Source organism: Crocodylus siamensis, chromosome 4, assembly GCF_052110815.1.
Source record: "Crocodylus siamensis isolate JL-2025a chromosome 4, ASM5211081v1, whole genome shotgun sequence".
NCBI lineage: Eukaryota > Metazoa > Chordata > Crocodylia > Crocodylidae > Crocodylus > Crocodylus siamensis.
In genome coordinates, this window is record NC_143398.1 from 221,700,942 (window position 1) to 221,721,848 (window position 20,907).

A 20,907-nucleotide genomic window follows, 5' to 3' on the forward strand; every position below is an offset into this window, starting at 1 on the left:
CCTATGCAAGGCAACAGAAAATGTTGCCATTAACTTTAGTGAATACAGGTTTTCCATTTTCTTCACTAGAATGATCTAACATGAGAAGGAGAAGTCATATACCATAGCCACCTCTTTAAATCAGTAGTAATATCTCAGACCACAAGGTGAGCTAAAGCAAAAATAACTTTCTTTTACATTCATTTATTACAAACATAAGATATAGCTGGAGTGTCATTAATTCTGGGGAACATCACTTTTCCTCATACCTGCAAAAACTAAAACACAAGATCCTGACTACTGCAGATAGATACTAGAATTTGTTGAATGTGCTTTAGTGTACATTAGCATTCTTTCTTCTCTTAAGCATATAATGGCATGAAAAAGGATTTGCTTCTCTTTTGACAGAAGTATCAGTAATCTTTGGGCCACAGAGAACAGCTTTAGGTCTTGACTGTAACTTCTGCACAGTGGTAGTAAACTGTTAATCAATAAAATACACTAAGTAAATATTAGCCCCCTTCGGTTGAAAAGGTAACTTTTTCCTTTTTCTGTATTGAAAAAGAGATTTTTAGGAATAATAGTAGACAAAACTGAAAGACAATATGGTGCCATGCAGATATATTCTGAGCTGACTGAACACATTGACCTGCATACCAGAGTCTGCACAGGCCAAAAAACATACTGAATTCTGCTGTACAGAGATACCTGAAAAAAATCTAGATGTCGGCTCTAGAACTATAGTTTGTTTAGCCATATTTATGTGATGCTGCACTTGGGCAAATAAGTCTTACTTTTTAAAGGGTTAATTAGCCCTGAAAGTACCCTGCTAACATAACTATACTGCTTCCCATCCTGGATCTAAGTTTCTAACTTTGCAAAGCACTCTCCTTGTGCCACATTTGTGAACTTTCCAAAGTTACCGAAAAAATGAGCTGCTGAATCTTAAATACTGACTTCAAAGTATTATTCACGGAAATAAAATAGATATAAACAATTACAAGAAAGGGTATTTGAGAGCTCTTATTTGGGTTCAACTAAAAGAAAAAAAAAATCTACTGAGCAAGCTTGAAGTTGTCAGGAAACTCAAACTAGCACATTATAAAAAAAAACAGTGCACAGACGACACTGTAACATTGCTAAGTGCACTTCTGTCTATATTAGAAGTTTAAAAACCAACCAACCAAACAAAAAACTTTGCTAACATATTTAGCACCACCATAACTATGAAATCTGTGAAAGAAAAACCAGTCATGATTTCAGTGGCGGCAGAATAACTGTGTGGTTTTGAATGCCCCATCCAAAAAAAATCTAAACTCATGGTAAGTTTTCATTGACCAGTTCATCTTTTACAGGTTTCTGCCCAACCTGCCAATTTGCCATACACTTAAAAAAATAAATAAATAAATAAAAATTCCATCTTTCAAATTTGGAGCTGCTTTAAGCCCAAGGTGGCTTATTAGGCTCATCAGAAAGGCAAGTGGTAGAGGCCAAGCTAACTTCTAACTCACTCACATTGAACTGAGGGAGCAAATAAGCCTGAGCAAGTACAGGCAACCCTCACAATGTGGGGAATATGTTCTCGAGATCCCTGTGAATGGTAAAATCCACGAATACCGATAATAGGCTAGGAGACAGCATTTGTGCTATCTGATCACTAATCTCCCTCTAATTTCTTGACATCCCTCCCCTTCGCTTTCTGTCTCTGTCAGCAGCGGTGGTAGCCAAAGGACTCGGGAGGGGGAGGGGGGGCTTGATGGGGCGGGTTTGCAAAGGAATATCGTGATGGGAAGCTGTTCAGCCTTTTTCTGTACGTCCTTATAAATTTCTCAGTAAGGCATCATTGCAGCCTCAATTTCCCTCTTAAACTTAAGGCTTCGTTCCATAGAGGGATCATATTCAAACGTTTTGTTAGTGAGTTATTTGCTGTATCTGGAGAGCTCGGCCAGTGTTCCTAAATTGAAATTAGGTCCTTCTGTCTCTTCATTTTCATTATTTTCATCTTCACTATTTGTCATGAGTTCTGCTAGGTCCTCATTAGCCAGTTGCTCGGCATGCGACTCAATCAGTTCTTCAACCTCCGATTCCTCCATATCCTCAAAACCCTCCCTTCCAACATCATGGGCCATTCTCACAATCCTTTTGATCTTCTCACCAACAGATGGGAGACCAGTAGAATAGCTGACTGCTTTCTTCCACAACTCCATCCAACAGGCATTGATGGCTTTATTTCACTGAGAAGCAATCACACCCTGGTCGAGAGGCTGAATGAGGGAAGTTGTGTTTAGCAGTAGGAATGGAACTGTACTGCCATCACTACCCCCCTCACTACCGGATGCTTGTGCAAAATACTTCAATAAGCTCAAAGCCTTTTCGTGAATAGCAGGGCTCATTTCTGTACCATATCTTCAATCCAAATGCTTAATGCTTTTTCCATTTTCTGCATTATGGGATCACAACTCACACATGACACTTTGGCACTAGATGGAGCACCTGCAGCAACATTATCCTTTATGTTTTTCTCTTTTTTCTTAATGTATGACACAATGGACTCAATGCCAAACATTTTACCTACCAAGGCTGCACTAAGTCCACTCACAAGCTTATCCAATAATTCAATTTTCTTACTTAGTCATCACTTTTTTTTTTTCTCTTTTAGCTTCTCATCCACTCGCTGCACTATCATTTGCTTTTCTTTTAGGTGCCACGATGAAGGGTATGCACGGCAACAAAGTGTGATCATGCTATGCAGGGAGAGTGCAGTGCACTGCGAATATTTGAATCTGCGAATCATGAGTCTGCAAATAGTGAGGATTTCCTGTACTGTTGGACTTCAAAACACTTTTCCCACAATTCCTCCTAAATAATAGAAAAGTTCTACAACTGACAGAGAAAGACTCTTAGAGCACCTCAGCACACAGAAGCCATGGACTGCATCTCTAATACATACAGGAAAGTGCAGAAACAGTGGACACAGGATAACACAGGCAAGGTTTCACTGTGGAGACTGTTATACCTGTATTAGCCTAACACTGAGGTGGGAGAGGGAGAGGGAGAAACTAGAAGTCCAGAAAGGATCTGAATTTCTAGTGGGAGAGTGTCACGTAACCTTTTCAGTCTTCTTTATATATCAAGGAAGAGAAGAAAAAAATATGAGCATAACCTAATTTTTATTAGTTTCCTGTTCACCTTCTAAATTTAATTTAAAATTTGTCACCACAGAATCTCTCATTAGGATACTGTTCTTGACTGCATTTTAAAAACAAACTAGAAAAATTCGTTTTGGCTTGTTACATACATTCTTTCTGGCTATGAAGAAGATGGAGCCAGACTGTTTTTAGTGGTGACAGATGACAGAACAAGGTGCGATGGTCTTAAGTTGTAGCAAAGGTAGCTTAGGTTAGATACCAGGAAAAAACTCTCACTAAAAAAGGTAGGAAAGCACTGGAGCAGGTTACCCAGAGAGGTAGAAGAATCTCTATCCTTGGAGGTTTTGAAGACTCAGATAGACAAAGTCAGGACTGAGGTGATATAGTTGGGGATGGTCCTGATTTGAGCAGGGGTTGGACTACATGACCTCCTGAGGTCTCTTCCAAAACTAATTTTCTATGATTCTATATGGCAGATATGAATTGTTCTCTGATGCACTAAACATTATTTCCAACACTTCTCTAAATATATTTTTCCTTTATAAAACTTGCGCAATTACTTTCAATAATGAAGGTAGATACTGGTAGGTTATCTTAAACAGAATGTTCTTGTAGGAAAAATGAAGTTGATATGCAACCAACAGAATGACTACAGAAGCCTGATGCATGAAATAAAAAATATAAAAGCTACAAGACAGATCTTCAGAGATACTTTCTGGCAGCTTGGAAAAAGTACTTGGATTAGAAAAACAATACTCTTTCTAGAGATGCTCAAACTGCTAAGTGGGGACCATAGGGCCATTTGGGGTCAGCAGAGATCCCCCAGTGCAGCTGTAAAGTCCAGTGTAAGGGCAGATGAACTGAAGTGCTAGGATAGGACCTATCACAGGGCAGTCTCAGCCTGGCAGGGCAGTGGGGGAAAACTTGGAGTTCTGAGGATCCCCTGCAGATGAGTTTCTATTTAAAACAGCCAAGTGACAAAATGTATACAATCTAAATTAAAAGATTATTATTGAAGATGCAAAATCAGAAAACATCAAGTTAATACATTCCCTAAAGAAATCATACTCTTGGGAACCTGGTCACTCGCCAAAATTGATACACCAGCCCGTTTCAATGCTTCCTGCTCCTGAATAGCCATGTGAAACTCAAGCACGGAAACTCAAGCATGGCAACGCTCAGCAATTATAAGGGCTTCAAGGGTCTAGAGCCCTGGTAGGGACTCCAGGACTTCCACTTCCCCAGGATGCCCAAGTGGGCAGGAAGTCTGGAAGACCTAAGATCTCCAAATAATCCACATACCAGGACTGCTTGAAACTGTGGATGCTGGAAACCTCAAGAGGTCTCAGGTTTCCAGATTCCTATATTTAACCATGGAGCTGGTACCTCATAGCTCAAGTGCAAGAAAACTGAAAAGTCCTGAAAGTCCTGCCATGGATCTTGATCAGTCTGCATGGAAAAAATGTACAAACTCCATGGACACCACAGTCCTGAATACCTCCAGTAACACATCGTGCAAGCAGTCAAGAAATGTGACACAACATTTTGGGTTTGGCTGGCATTGTTTAAGTCAGGGATGATCTTGAGTTGAGCAGGAGGCCTTACTTTGCTGTAATCCTATTAACATAAAACAGCATTTTTCAATAAAACCTCATTTTGTCAGAACATTTCTGAGTATCTATAGTGATAAGCTCTATAGGAAAGTCTTTTTTAATATTTTCCTCCTCAGGGCAAGACCACTTGGAAGAGGTGATCAAGAATAGTTGGCCTAGATTCACCAAAGGCAAGTCATGCCTGACCAACCTGATAGCGTTCTATAATGAGATGACTGACTGTGGAAGCAGGGACAGCAGTGGACATAATATACCTTTACTTTAACAAGGCTTTTGGTACATGCAATGGTACAGGCAGAAGACTAACTGAGTAAGCAGCAGCTCTATATAAAAGGTCTTAAAAAGGTTACAGTGGATAGTAAGCTAAATATGAGCCAAGCGTGCCCTTGTAGCAAAGGTTAACTTGGCTACATTAGTCCAGGACTGCTGCTGGCAGATCAAGGAAAGCGATTCTTCCCCTTTATTTGGCACTGGTGAAGTCACATCTGGAGTACTGTGTCTAGTTTTGGGCCCCCCACTACAAAAAGGATGTGGACAAATTGGAGAGAGTCCAGTGGAAGGCAATGAAAATAGTGAGGGAGATGGAGCACATGACTTCTGAGGAGAGGCTGAGGGAACAGACCTTATTTAGTCTGAAGAAGAGAAGATTGAATCCCCTCTCAATAGCAGCCTTCAACTACCTGAAGTGTGGTTCAAAAGAGGATGGAGCTGAACTGTTCTCAGCCCTGGTCCTCCAACCCGCCCCTCCCCATCCCACAGACTTATCTGCATGTAGCTGCTGGAGCTGATCCTACCAAGCTGCCTGGCTGTATCATCAGTCACCTGTGTATGGGCATGCACATGACACACCCTACCCTGCAGCCCTGAATTTTCCTTGCCTTCTATAAATAAAATCAATTAACTGATTTGTGTGCCCACCCATTCCTCTGATGTGTCACCAATGGTACTGCTTTGACCAGGGGTTGGACTAAATGACTTTGAGGTCCCTTCCGACCCTAATTTTCTAAGATTCTATGTTTCTAAGGCCTGAATAGGGTGTAACACAAGGCCCAAGGACACATAGCGAATATGGACAAAAAGTAAAATATTTAAGGAGCTGCTCATTCATTGAGCCTATCCAGGCAGTGCACAAACTGTGACAAGGATACTGCAGGCAAAAAAAGCAATCATATAATTAAAGATTGTATCATAGAACATCTGTATAAGGATGCTGAATTAAAGTTACAAAAGTAATGTGAAATGAAATGGTACTACCTTATCTAAATTGTGAATGTTAGAGACTTTGCAACTATAGTAATGATATTCTAATATATGAGGTTTTTAGCATGTGTACTAATATATATTATTTAAACTATCAGCTCCTTAGAGGAGGAACCATATAGGCACATATAGTGCTGAATAGGTATACCTTGATTTTAGTAAGGTTTTTGATATGGTCTCTCACAACATTCTCTTAGGCAAGTTAAGGAAGTACAGGCTGAATGAATGGACTGTCAGGTGGATAGAAACTTGGCTGGATTATTGGGTTCAAAGGATAGTAATTGGTGGCTTATTGTCTAGTTGGCAGCCGGCATGAAGTGGAGTGCACCTGGAGCCGGTTTTATTTAATATCTTCATCAACAACCTGGAAGCAAGTCTGCAGATGACACCAAGCTGGGGTGAGTAGTAGATATGCTGGAGGGTAGGGCTACGATTCAGAGAGACCTCCAGATTGGAGTTCCAATATTGGAATATTGGACCAAAAGAAATCTCATGCGGTTCAATAAGGACAAGTGCAAAGTCCTGGATGGAACAATCCCAAGACCCAGTGCAGGCTGAGGGCTGACTGTTTAGGTACCAGCTCTGCAGAAAAGGATCTAGGGGTTACAGCGAACAATAAACTGAATATGAGCCAACAGCGTGCCCTTCTTGCCAAGAAGGCTAATGGCATAAATTGGTAGAAGTGTTTCCAGCAGATTAAGGGAAGTAATTATTCCTCTCTATTGAGAGCTGGTGAGGCCACATCTGGAGTACTGTGTTCAGTTTTGGGCCCCCTACTACAGAAAGGATGTGGACAATTGGAGCAAGTCCAGCAGAGGGCAATGAAAATAGTAAGGGGGATAGGGCACATGACTTTTGAGGAGAGGATGAGGGAACTGAGCTTAGTTTGGAGAAGAGAAGAATGAGAGGGGATTCAATAGCAGTCTTCAACTACCTGAAGTGGGGGTCCAAAGAGGATGGAGCTAGACTGTTCTCAGTGGTGGCAAGTGACAGAACAAGAAAAAATGGTCTTAAGTTGCAGGAAGGGAAATTTAGGTTAGATATCAGGAAGAACTTTCTCACTAGGAGAGTAGTAAAACACTGGAACAGGTTACACAGAGAGAGGTTGTGGTTTGAGAAACCTATACCCAAACAAACAAAATATTCAAACCTTCCCATGTAGCCTAAACAACAGGCCAACAAAATGTCTTCTCCCTTGGTAGAAGTATAGGAACAGACTGTATTATGTTTCTTTCTTTAGTGTGTACTTACAATCTTCAACAAAAAAAATTCTCCAGGTCTGAGGTTTAACTAAGATAGCTGCATTTATTCTTTTCTTACCTTGGTCTCTCCTCTAGTACACTACTATTGTTTCTTTCTTTTATATATCTGACAGCTGGGCTATGAAGTTCAGCTATATGTGTTTCACACTCTTCTACCTTTTTTCATTTGCATTCCTCTAACAAAATTGTCAAGGATATAAGATTAAGTCGAGGCTGCCTGGGAGGATCCAAGAGCTAGTAAACGAGGCCTCTGATTAACTCAGCTAGATAATACAGACTATTACGTATGGCAATATATGTGAGCAGAATGGATAAAAATCAACAATTTAAAAAAAATTTAAAAATTGAAGTCTTTTTATTTAGATCTTTTTTTATTTAAATTGTACTTTTTTTGTTAAGATGCTTTAAAATAAACTATATAAACATAGTTTTAATTTAAGATGCATTAAAGCTTAAAGATATCCTCATGGAATGATGGGGATCATAGGGATTATAACTTCTAATTATATACTATTTGAGACAATATATTCATGCAATCTTTTTTAGAAATGTTTTATAAGTAGGTCATGACCAGCCATGGACTATATTAAGGGCCCAATCTTATGGGGTTCCCAGAGGCTCCTTTATAGATTAGTAAAGATTAAAGAAAACCACTCTACCCAATGAGATTCAGTACTCAGTCTAGAAGATCCCGTTAAAAGCACCTCTGTGAGTGTGTCTACCCATGCTCTTTTAGGCACAATTAGCCTAAAATCACCATTTTTAAAGATCATTAAGGGTACAGATCTATGTGTGTACTCTGTACTCCCTTAATGTGCCTTCAGAATGGCAATTCAAGGCTAACTGCACCTAAATTTGATACCTATGGAAAGCTGCCACCGCTGGGCACTGCCAAGAAAATACCACACTGCTGCCGCCAAGCAGCAGCAGTGGTGGGTGCTATTTGCCAAGATGCAGACGCTGGAGCAGTAGTTCCAGACAGCAGCAGTATACCTGTTGGTGTGCTGACTGATTTGGAGTCCCAAGTTGTTCGGCACACAGACAGGTATCACTGCTGCGTAGAACCACTGCTTCAGCTCCAGCATCTGTGCCTTGGAGAATAGCACTCACTGCTGCTGCTTCTTGGTTCTGGCCCACTCCCAACTGACACTGCGGAGGCAGGAACACAGGGAGCGGGTCAGAGCTGGGGCCAGGACAATCAGATCCGGGGGACTGAAGGCTACCACCCCTCTCAGCTGGCACTGGGTTGTACCAGCTGGCTATGCTGCTGTAAGCTTTGGGAGACTGGCAGGTAGCTTGGTACATGGCCAGGCCCAGCACTGGGTGCAGCTGCCTCAAGGTCACTAGACATGGCTTGAGCATACCCTGTTCACTTGGAGCCGAACTGCCTCTGGCAGCAGGCCAAGGGCACCAGCTCTGCATGTGACACTACTGCTAGATCCTGAAGCCCGTGGGCACACCCTGCACCTTTCTCTGTGCTCCCAGGCCAGGAATGCGCTCATTGTTTGCACTGCCCCTGGCCACTTTCCCAGTGTGGCACCTGCCCACTTCCCACATGCCCTGGTGCAGCTGTGTGTGCAAGGAGATGTCCAAGGTGCTGCAAACACATTGGCCCAGTGAGCTGCATTAAGGGGCCTTAAGGCATGCACATGTAGGCATGAACCTAAGTTGCCTTATTGTGCCTTAGGTTAAGGCACATTAAGTTTAGGCGCGTGTAAATTCACGTGTAGACATGCCCTGTGATGCCCAGTTTCATTTCTCAAGCTGTGGATTTGTCTCTCTAGAGATAATATTCTAGTTAACAGCAGTATATGGAGATTACCTATCATATCGTCTCTCTGCATGTTTGTGTACAAAGAGTCAAACCATTACCTCTCTCAAAGTGCAAAGTTTCCAGAAGTTAAATGAATAGAGCATATCAAACAATAAGAATGCACTTCTTGTAGAAAACAGTGATTAAATCAAGGCTTCCTGGCCAGTGATTTAAAATAGATTTGATTTTAAAAAAATCTACCCTGTACGTGAACAATACTGGAGTAAGTTTTGCACCTTTACAATAAAACAAGGACTAGAAAAAGCTGAGAAAGTATAAAGATGTTGTCACGGGCATCTCCCCAGATGAATGGCCAGGCCACAGCGAAAGGGCAGAATGCTAGGCCATAACACACGCCTCTGGACAGGTGGCCCCGGTCATGCTCATGAGGCAGGGAAGTCAACCGCATCAAACTGCCATCGAAGCAGGAAGGAAATTGCAACATAACTGGCTAAGCAGAAAACAAATGAGGGGACAGCAGTGCGGAAGGGGCTACTGACGAGTGAACAGAATGCTGGCAGGAAGGTAACACAATTGGCCAGTAAAAATAAGTGAAAAAGAGTAAGGGTATAAAAGGGTAGAGCCACGAGGCTCTGACAGGGGAAGTTCAAACTGTAACTTCAAGTGTCAAAGGGCCCGCAGACTGATCACCCGCAGGGTCGCTACTCCCCCCCCCTCCCCTCCGAGCACTGCCTCGGATCGTTCTTGAGACCTTCGTGAAGAGACTAACATTCCCAGCCATGAAGCCGCTCCTTTTGTTTGCTGTAGTGGTAAGCGTGCATGTAACACTGTAGTAATTTATATTTGTATTTGTCTGTCTTTCCTGTAAGAGACATGAGCCATTGACCAGGTCTGGGCCTAGGGTCTTGGCTAGCCGCACCAAGATCGTCCATGATCTTGAAAGCAAGAAGCCTTGACCTGAACCCCGTGACTCAACAGACGTAATTTCCCGTTTAGCTGTTTGTAGTTATTTTAGTTATGTTTTAATTGTTAAATGACCTTTTAAGAAATATGAGCAGTTGACCAGGTCTGAGACTAGGGCCCTGGCCAGCCGCACCAAAACCACTAGTGGTTTTGAAAGCAAGGGGCCTTGACCCAAACCTTGTGACCCAATGGACATCGCTCCCCAGCTTTGATTGTTTGATTATTGTATGTTGTCATAGATTAGTATTATATAGGAAATCATTTGCTTGAGTTGTCAATATTTTATAGGTTAAAGCCAAATAAATATTACATATTAATCATAAACTGCGTCCTCATTGGGGTCCAGCCCACCGACCTAGCCACAACTGGGCATTTTCAACCTAGTGTGACAGATGTATCAATTACTTTCCTACTAATATGAAATTGGGTCAGTCCCAGCCCTGATGCTTTGTCAGCCCTGTCCCGAGCTGGTCTACAGTTTTGTAAGTTGTAAAAATTCACAACTTTTACTGCATAGGTAAAGACCTGCAACAGTGATCTCAACCATTATTTCAAGGCATCAAGGGGTGCCTTGAGATCCTTTCAAGGGTGCCACACAAAGTTAGTACTGTTAGCTATGCAAACATAATTCATAAAATAAATTAAGAGATTTCAAACAGGAATCCAGTGTTAAAATATGCTGACCTACTGTGGTCTTTTGAGTTCTTTGTAACAATAATTTATTTATTATATTTCTGTAGTCAAAAAGTGAGCAAAAACTTAGAGCTGCCATTTTTCAAGGGGTGCTTTGAGTCTAGCAAGGTCAAGAAACACTGATTTATAAAATGGAATCTTCCCTGACAGATCAGGGATGCCCAAAACAATGCAAGACAAAAAAATCCGTTTGCCAAGATGGACAAACTTTCCACTAAAAAGATCAGCTTTCATTGTGTTGCGCTGCATAAAGTCTTCCACTGAAGATGAAAAAGAGTACACCAGAGACAATATCCTCCAAGTGCGGAATAAGCAATGAAAAAAAAAAAAGTTCTAAAAAACAATGAAAAGCATTCAGCACTAAAAAGTGATATTTTTTTTTTGCCAAAAATATAAGACTGCCAATTTAAGCAAATATTATACTTAGCTTGCATGACTCAACACTATTTGGAACAAGCACATTTGTGTTTAGATATTTTAAATAAAAGCAAACTTGGTATGAAGTAAAATATGATTAGCTTGAGAAAGAGAGATGAGGTTTCACCTGAGCATGGCATAACCTGGAAGAATATCTTGAAGCGTTCATTCTGTCTTGAAACAGACCTAACCACAGGGATTTGGAAAAGTTACAAACTCTAAAGTTACAAACAAAATGAAAATTTTGCATGTGAGAGTAGGCATTCTACGTGTTAGACACAATACAACAGGAGAAAGAGACCAACGGGAGAGGCTAACAAAATGAGGAAATACAAAGCAAACAAATCAGAAGTCTCAGCTTGCTACTTGTCTAGCAAACCTCAGCCCGTAGTTATTCAAATATCACAACCAATGTAGGTTTTACAGAGGAACTGAAAAACAGCAAACAAATCTGCCTTGTTTTTTGCAATCTGAAAGACCTATATGGTCTCTTTTTATGCTAGGCAAGGATAGCATTATTGCCTGGCATCAATTATAAAGTATTTAACAAATGTAAGATGCCTCTTGAAATGTCACTATGTGTAAAATGAAATAGCTTTGTGGTTTACTTACAAAATATGTAGGCAAAATAAATGTTTGAGAAAGAAACAACTTTAATTGTGTTCTACAGGATGGTGCAATTTCTGATAATGAAAACCAGTTTCTAGCTAATGGAAATTTGGAGTATTTTACTTACATGTACAAATGTATTTTACTCAAACTGACTGCACATTGTATAACTAGGAAGGTTCCTGTGTATATGTAGTCTGTTTTGGTGAAGGACTGTCCAGCTATCAAGCTTTGACTATATGTATAAATCTTTACCAAAATGAAGGAAAATGTATGAAATGTCAGATGGATACCAAAAGACTGGTAAGAATTAAAATACCTAAAATAAAAGGAAATATCAATTTCAAGTAGCTTTGTAAATATGAGGACAAAAACATACCTAAAAAAACTTTCTATAGTTTACTTATGTAAAGTATTATTTATATAACCTATAGACAGTATATATATGTAGATCATAAATGTTATGCAAACAAATTTTACATTGGCGTCATCTTTTCTTATATTAGTTTTTTCATGGAAATTAAATGAAGAACCACCACAGCATAGCCCAGACAATTTTACAATGAAGGATGGAAATTTACCAGAGAAAGTTAATTCTCCTGAAATAATATACACTTATGTGCAACCTGAAATGTATTATCTGAAAGAAAACAAACATCTAAAACTGTAGTCAGGCCAGTATTATATTACTTTTATTCAGCCAAGGAGAGAGAGGACGACCGAATTGCAGTGAACTCACTTATTAGAGTTTACTAGTACCCACCCTAAGAATATACACTTTAAACAAATATACTCCTATTTGCACATAGATGTGGAAGTTCTTAAACTTTAAAAATCTCTCTCTTTTATGAAATAAAAATACCCTCCCACCAAAGCTTCAAATTGTAACATTCAAAAAGAAATTATATAACTAATAAAGGGCTCTGTCAAGTGATCTATAGGCAATACAATGTTATACTAAGTATGACAGTACTGGGTGGTCTCTTTCTCTTTGGGAGTAATGGAGTGACAATCAAATAAGCTCGAGAGAGACATGGCTTTTGTTGGGAAGGTAGGTAGGGTAAGTGGGATGAAATACGACTGTATCTTAGGTCTCATACTTTTGGAGGTTGTGAAGGAACTTTTTACTTGATACTGGAATACCACATTGGCAAATTATGTTATGGACTTGTAGATAAACTTACCCTTTAACTACTTAACATGCAGCTCTACTCAAGAAACTGATTTAGGGAAAATAACGTAACCTGTTTCACTGATTTCTGCATCAGTTTTCCCAGTTTAAAAGCAACATATGTTTTCTGTCTCAGTGCTAGTCAGTCTGGAGACTGAAAGCTGAGCTGCATTCTTTCTGGCTTACGTATTCCACAATTCAAGATTCTACAGGTCAAATTCTTTCAGCTTCTAGTGCTCTACTAACTTCAAATTATGCCCTCAGTTATAGTAGCTGCCATCACTGGGGTTGGAAAATTGAAACTGATGCTGAAATTGATGCTGTAGTTTGAAGATAAAGAGGTTAAACAAGTAGTTCATAAACTGGAACTGAATACTTGGGTTGCTGCATGAACCAGAAATTGGGTTGCTGCATGAACCAGAAAAAAAAAAAAAAATCCAGTGCACTTTCCCAGATCGGGGTTCTTACTGGGGGTCAAGAGTAGTAAAATATTTTCATCGCTGGAGCAAGCATGTGTGAATGAGTAACATCTAGATACAAAAGGAGAAGATCTGCTGAGAAAGATGCAATTTTTTAAGTATTTCCTTTTCAGAACAGAACTATACTTCAGAAGAGAGCAGAGAACAAACACCTGGCCGGATGCTTGTTTTCTTCCATTCATCCTCAATGTCCTCCCGTGTCTCATAATTTAAAACATGAAGATAATTTGGTTACTTTACTGGACTATTAATTTACTCTTCCAATGAGAGATTTTGGGAGATGATCAGATCTTCACGGAGTGGGGTTACGGAGGGAGGAGTGCTTGGCAAAGATATTTTATTCTTTAAAAAATTTAAGTGAGGACTGTCATACAGTCACCTATTTTTTTTTAATCAGAACTTATTTGGTAACTGTAATAATGATGCAAGAGTATAAAATTGAAACTTGATACTTTACTACTATATTTAAGAAGCTGGGCCCAAGAATGAGGTACAGCGTGCAATTTCTACGGAATTGGAAAGACATGCATTTAATTGCAAGTCAATTAAATCTAGCTCATTAGAAATCAATTATATTATAAGAATTAAGGCCGTCAATTAATTGCAGTTAGCATGTATGATTGACATGTTAATTGGCACTCATGTTAATTTTTTTAACATGTTAATTGCATGCGTCATTTTGGAGCCCGTGCCTAGGCTCTGCTCCAATGCCATCACCAGGCTGCCCAGAGTGGCAGTAGTGGCAGCGCAGAGGACTGCAGGGCAGCATGGGCATGGGCTCTGGGCTGCTGCAGCAGGGGGGGTTTGGGGGTCAGGTGAAAAGACAGACAGATGAGCAGCCGTAGCCACAGCATGCTCATGGCCAGGAATGCAGCCTGGTGATGTGTAGAGCACCACCCAGCAGGTAAGTCTGTGAGGGAGAAGGGACATGGGGGAGGGAAGAGGCAAGGAAGCAGATTGAGGTTCCCATGGTGAGGGAGGGAGTGGGGCAGGAGTAGCTCGTCCAAGGGCATAGGGGGTGCAGCTTGCACTGCTGCATGCAACCCTGGGGGAGGCACAGGGGGCATGTGCCCCCCAGATTTGTGTGCAGGGTGGAGGTGGGCTGTGGGCTAGGGCTCTCCATGCCCTGCTGCCTTTGCCATGTGTTCCCTGCCTGCTCAGTGGCGGGAGGTACAACATGGCATTGTGCGGCTCCCAGGGTAATGGCAGCAGGGTGCAAAGCCCCAAGTCTGCAGCCCGCCTCTACCCTATGCATAAATCTGGGGGCACATGCAGCAGAAGCTGTGCCCCACCTACACCTGGCCAAGGCACCCATACCTTTGTTCCATGATCTGCCCTGGCCCCGAGGCCCCCATTTACTCTAGCTTCTACCCTACTCCCTCACCATGGGACCCTTGATCTGCCCCCTCTCCTTCCCTTCTTCTCCACAGTCTTATCTACTGGGCGGGGTGTATGCGTGTCTACCCCTCACTCCTAAGTCACAGCCCCCCCCAGCCCTGCTGCTGCCCCTCACTCCTGATCCATAGTACCCCACACCCTGATAGATCATATAAGAACCCCCCTTTCCAAGCTCCAAATCCCATATACACACCCACAGCACTCCACACCTTCGCAAATTTCCACAAATACACCACATCCACCCCACTTCGTTTTTACATTTGATCTATGACAATATATGGAATTTACTAAAGATAGTGTAGTCATAGATCAAATGTAAAAACAAGAAGAATCAAGACAGAAAAATCAGATCTACTTTTATTACCTAAAAATGGCTTAACTGTTTAGCCTGAAGTAGAATATAAAGTTTTCAGTACTTATTCCATATACCAAGTATAATGGACAGAAAATCTCCTGAGGACATGACACATTTTGATCAGTAGAGTCCACAGGCATTAGAGTAAGTAAAAGGTAGATCACAAGCCATGCTTTAGAGGTACAATTAAAATTAATTACACAACTAAAATCCAAAAAATACCCTAAGCCGTAAGAAAACTGACCACTATATTTTACCTTGCATATTTGTTTACAATTTCTTCTTTCTTTAGTCCAAACACCATAATAAAACCTCCGATGGCTACCCTTCATATTCTAATATAACATATTGTTTTTGATGAGTTGCACATATTGCAGTGATGGGTGCTGTAGAAAACTGCAAGACAGAGGGAAGGCTAATTGAATACGAATTCACATCTTTCAAACCAAAAGGAGAGAACCCCTCAGTCTCTGCTTCCATATCACTTATTTTTTAAGTTGTTAATAGATGTTATTATGGATTTTCACACTTCTGAAGAGTTGAACTGGTCTTCCTAACTTTTAGTATTGCCCTTTTCTTGCTTAGCTTCGAAACAAAACCAAATCAACCAACCAAAAAACCCCCCAACCTAACATAATTTATGTCTGCATGCATGTACACACACACACACACACACACACACACACACACTCATATATATGAATTTCAACTTACCGTTGCTGTCTAAAAAGCAGATTTTAAAAGATCTTCACTGTAAACAATATGCTCTCCAACTCTTATACATCCAATAATCAACATTCTCAATGAGAATCTGAGAAGACAAATAGGATAACAGGTCAGGTTGAGTTTAATATAATTAACCATGGGCTTTTTCTTCTTTGATTTATTTATTTTAGATACAAACTAAGCATTGTTTATGTATGATGAATTTTTCACATTTTTCCATTAAAACAGTAAGTCTGAAGAACTCCAGCCACATAACTGAAGAGCATTTGTCTATACGACATGCAGAAAACTAGGTTAATTCAGCATAGTGGTTCTGATTTTTAATGCACCAAATTCAGGAAATCCATAGTTAGAGTGCCCAATCCAATACTATTACCAACTACTATGTTAAAAAATATATTAAGAAACATTAAATAAACAGACAGCAGATTAAAGAATTAAACTCTTATCTAAACAACTCTGGAAAATAAAAATGTTTAGTGAGAACTTTGAAGAGAGACATCTTGAAACCGCAACTTCAAATTTTAACAAAACACTGGTTCACAAGCAAACACAAGCAAAAATGCTGCTTAACATTTATTTTTTTCAACAAGAGTAAGTCATGAAAGAATAATCTATAAACATCCATAGTCACAACATGTCAAAAATCAAGTAAAAAATTCAAAGCATGTTGGGACATAATTTTGATTTACTTAGAATTTAAAGTTATATGAAAATGTCCTATAGTATACAGAAATTGTTAACCTTGAATTAAACATAAAACAGAAACTGGCTGACCACAGTAACCACCAGGGATCTCGGTTTTCTCTGTTTAAAAAACCTATATTCTCCGATAAAAAATTCTAAATCCTGATTAAAAACTCCCAAAAATCCATTTTTACATTATTAAAATGAAATGTCACTATACACACACACAAAAAACCCCCACAGATATCAGTTGAACACAATGTTTTACTGATATATTTATAATTTTAAGGCAATTGGGAAGTCTACCACTGCCTCAATCATTATTATAAAATAAATGTTAAATACCTCGGGAGCCAGGAGCAGCGGGGAGAGGAGGGATACAGGTACATGTGTGTCCCACACGCACGTGTGCCCCCCACCAGACCCGAAGGGGAGGACGACGCAGCAGCAGCGGAGCCAGCAGCAGCTGATCCCCCTAAGGTAAGTGGGCAGGGGGACCGGACGCAGCTGAGCCAGATCCGGAGGGGAAGCCCCCCGGATCCCCTTTAGATGAGCCGGTAGGGAGCCATGCTCCCAAGCCAAGCCGCACGAACAGAGTGTGCCAGTGTTTACGTCGGCGTTCGTGCCGGTGGGCGAGCAGGAAGGGCCAGGAGGAAGACTCCTACTAGGGTAGGGCGAAGGCACTGCACTAAGCTAAAAACAAGCAGCAGCTCCTATGATGGTGTTGATGTGGAGTGCTGCCAGGGCCCCTGCCTGGGGGGAGCGGCCTACCCGGGGCTTGTCTGAGGCCTCCACCCAGACAGAGTCCATGGGGGAGCTGGCGTCCTCACACCCCCTGGCCTGCAGGGGTTGCCCAGCAAGGCCCAGGGGGGCAGCAATTGGGGACCCCCACACGTGCCCTGCAGGCACCTGCCTTAGGGCCCCAGAGGCGCAGGTGAGGGAGCTCCATGAGGAGTTTAGCAGGCTGAGGGGAATCAGGGAGGTGGAGGAAGAAATTGATGGCTATTTCCTTTCACTGCAGGGCCACACACCCAAGGAAGCAGCACCTCGGTAAGTGCCCTCCACTGCAGAGTGGCAGACAGTCACCTCCAGAAACAGGGCTGCTCGTAACACAGCAGTACCAGTTCCTCCAGTCTGGCTGGAGAACAGGTACGAGGCCCTGGCAACACTGGAGAAGGAGGGAGGGGAGGCAACTCCACATTCTCCACGCTCTAAACGGGCCTAAGGAACTAAGCAATCCCGGAGGAGAAAGAGTCAAGTGATCAACATAGGTGACTCCATCCAGAGAGGTACAGAGGGCCCCATCTGTCACCAGGACCCCTCGACATGCGAAGTCTACTGCCTACCCGGAGCAAAGATTCATGACGTGATGGGGATGATCCAGGCCGTGATCCAGCCCACCGATTACTACCCCATGGTCCTAATCCATGTGGGTACTAATGATGTGGCCAGGAGAAGCCCTGATCACTTGATGGCGGACTACCACGCTCTGGGGGGCGTGCTGAAGGAGATAGGTGCACAGGTGGTATTCTCTTCTGTTCTACCAGTGAGGGGATGTGGAAGACGTGCATCGCAGAGACCAACTGACAGCTTCAGGAATGTGTCTTGAGGTGGGCTTTGGCTTCCTTGACAATGACCAGCACATCATGACGAGAGACATGCTTGGGTGGGATGGGCTCCACCTTTCCCCTAAAGGTAAGTGTGTGTTCTCTTCTAGGTTGGCGGTTCTCCTCCAGTAGGCTTTCAACTAGGCTCATCAGGGGAAGACGAGGGAGGAGGAAGCCTTGGACAGCTAAACCAAGCAGCACTCACAAGTACAGCCCAGCCTAGACTGACGAGCGGAACATATACACAAGTAAGCAACAGGGGCCAGGCCAATGCTGTGATTAGGGGACCAGTGCACACATCCACAGGAGGCCTCAAATGCCTCGACACAAACACTAGTAGTATGGGAAACAAGCAGGAGGCACTTATCTTCCTGCTAGCAGACACCAATCGAGACAGAGCGGGGCTCACTGAAACGTGGTTGGACCCAACGCATGACTGGGCGGTGAATATCAAGGGCTATAGGCTGTACAGGAGGGACAGGATAGGGAGGAAAGGCGAGGGTGCAGTACTCCACATTAAGGAGGAATACACATCCTCACCAGGTAGACCAGACTCAGAGGAGGGCACACGGAAGTGCTCTGGATTAGAATACAAGGCAGTCAAGGGGAAACAGACTTAACAGTGGGGGTCTACTACAAACCACCCAACCAAGGGGAAGAGCTAGACCAGGAATTCTTAAGTCAGGTCATAGAGGTAGTTAGGTCAAAGGACATGGTCATCACAGGTGACCTGAACTTTCCAAAAATTTGCTGGGAAGAGCAGTCAGCCAGGTCTGACCGCACACATAGGTTCCTAGCCCAAATGCAGGACCTCCATCTAACCCAGGAGGTGCACACCCCCACCAGAGGAGATGCCTTGTTGGACCTGGTGCTGGCCACGGGTGACGACCTGGTGAGGGGGCTGCGGATGCTCAACCACCTGGGCGACAGTGATAATCGCCTGCTGGAATTCACCATCCAGTGCAAGGAGGGCACAAAAGCCCCCATGGCACACCAAAAGCATCTGGGAATGTCTTCTGGTAAAAGGGAGGCGTACACCCAACGGAAGGGAGGGGCCATCACCAGGGAGGATTATACTGCAGTTGCTCGGGGATATAGGGGGGCAGTCAGGAAGGCCAAGGGTCAGGAAGAATTTAGTCAGAGAACTTCTGGAGGGACTGGATGTATTTAAATCAGCTGGTCCGGAGAATCTCCACCCCAGCGTGCTGAGGGAATTAGCTGAGGTCATTGCAGGACCCCTGGCACGGCTTTATGAGCACTTGTGGTGCCCTGGTGTGGTGCCAGAGGACTAGAAGAGGGCCAATGTGGTTCCCACCTTCAAAAAAGGGAGGAAGGAGGACCCAGGAAACTATATGCCAGTTAGTCTTACCTCGATCCTGGGTAAGCTTTTTGAGAGAATTATTCTGGCACATGTCCACGAGGGGCCAGCAGGGGAGATTATGCTTAGGGGCAACCAACATGGGTTCATTAGTGGCAGGTCCTGTCAGACCAACCTAGTGGCCTTCTATGATCAGATCACCAGATCATTAGATGCAGGGGTAGCAGTGAACATAGTCTTCTTGGACTTTCGGAAGACCTTCAACACTGTCTCTCACCCTGTTCTCATTAAGAAACTGGGGGATTGTGGTGTCGACACCCACACAGTCAAATGGGTAGCCAACTGGCTGGAGGGCCGCACCCAGAGGGTGGTAGTGGATAGGTCATTTTCGACCTGGAAGGACATGGGCAGTGGGGTTCTGCAGGGCTCGGTCCTCGGGCCCGCGCTGTTCAACATCTTCATCAGTGACTTGGACGAGGGGATAAAAAGCACCCTGTTCAAATTTGCAGATGACACTAAGATGTGGGGGATGTGGGCATGTTAGAAGGAAGGAACAGACTACAATCAGATCTAGACAGGTTATGGGGGTGGGCGGATGAGAATAGGATGGGATTCAACACTGACAAGTGCAAGGTGATGCACCTGGAGAAGAAGAACCAGCACCATACCTACAGGTTGGGGAACTCCCTTCTCATCAGTGCAGAGGCAGAAAAGGATCTTGGAGTCATCACTGATGCTCAGATGAACATGGGCCGGCAGTGTGGGGATGCAGTCAGGAAAGCCAACCGTACATCTCAAGCAGGTCCAAGGAGGTGATACTCCCCCTGTGTGGCACTGGTCAGGCTGCAGTTGGAGTACTGCGTCCAGTTTTGGGCGCTGCACTTCAAGACGGATGTGGACAACGTGGAGAGGGTCCAGAGGAGGACCACTCACATGATCGGGGGCAGCAGGGCAGGCCCTACGAGGAGAGGTGACGGGACCTGAACCTGTTCAGCCTCCACAAGAGAAGGCTGAGGGGGGGATCTAGTGGCCTGTTACAAACTAGTCAGAGGGGACCAGCAGGCACTGGGGAAGTCCCTGTTCCCCCAAGCACTGCCAGGAGTGACCAGGAATAACGGTCACAAGCTGGCAGAGGGTAAATTCAGATTAGACATCAGGAGGTGCTACTTCAGTGTCAGGGCAGCTAGGATCTGGAACCAACTTTCAAGCGAAGTGGTGCTGGCTCCTACCCTGGGGGTCTTTAAGACAATCACCTTGCTGGGGTCGTTTGACCCCAGTACTCTTTCCTGTCATGGCAGGAGGTCAGACTTGATGATCTGCTTAGGTCCCTTCCGACCCTACTAACTATGAAACTACCTACACATTTTGACCTTTCATTTCATTTTTTTTATCGTAGAAAGTCAGAGCTCGCCTTGACCCCTGTGCTTACCAGGATGTGGGTCCAGCT

The 20,907-nt window shown here is 43.0% G+C and overlaps 1 protein-coding gene across 6 annotated transcripts in view; it reads right to left on the reverse strand.

Moving 5' to 3' along the window:
- Positions 1-20,907, reverse strand: part of MBD5 (methyl-CpG binding domain protein 5) — a 282,828-nt gene that overhangs the window by 165,026 nt on the left and 96,895 nt on the right. For 5 of the 6 annotated variants that reach the window (XM_090045804.1, XM_090045807.1, XM_090045806.1 and 2 more), the window contains exon 2: positions 15,837-15,933. The gene's annotated coding sequence lies outside the window, so the exon portion shown is untranslated. Of the gene's footprint in view, positions 1-15,379; positions 15,519-15,836; positions 15,934-20,907 lie in introns of all 6 variants that reach the window. The other variant, XM_090045803.1, reaches the window with a different exon arrangement.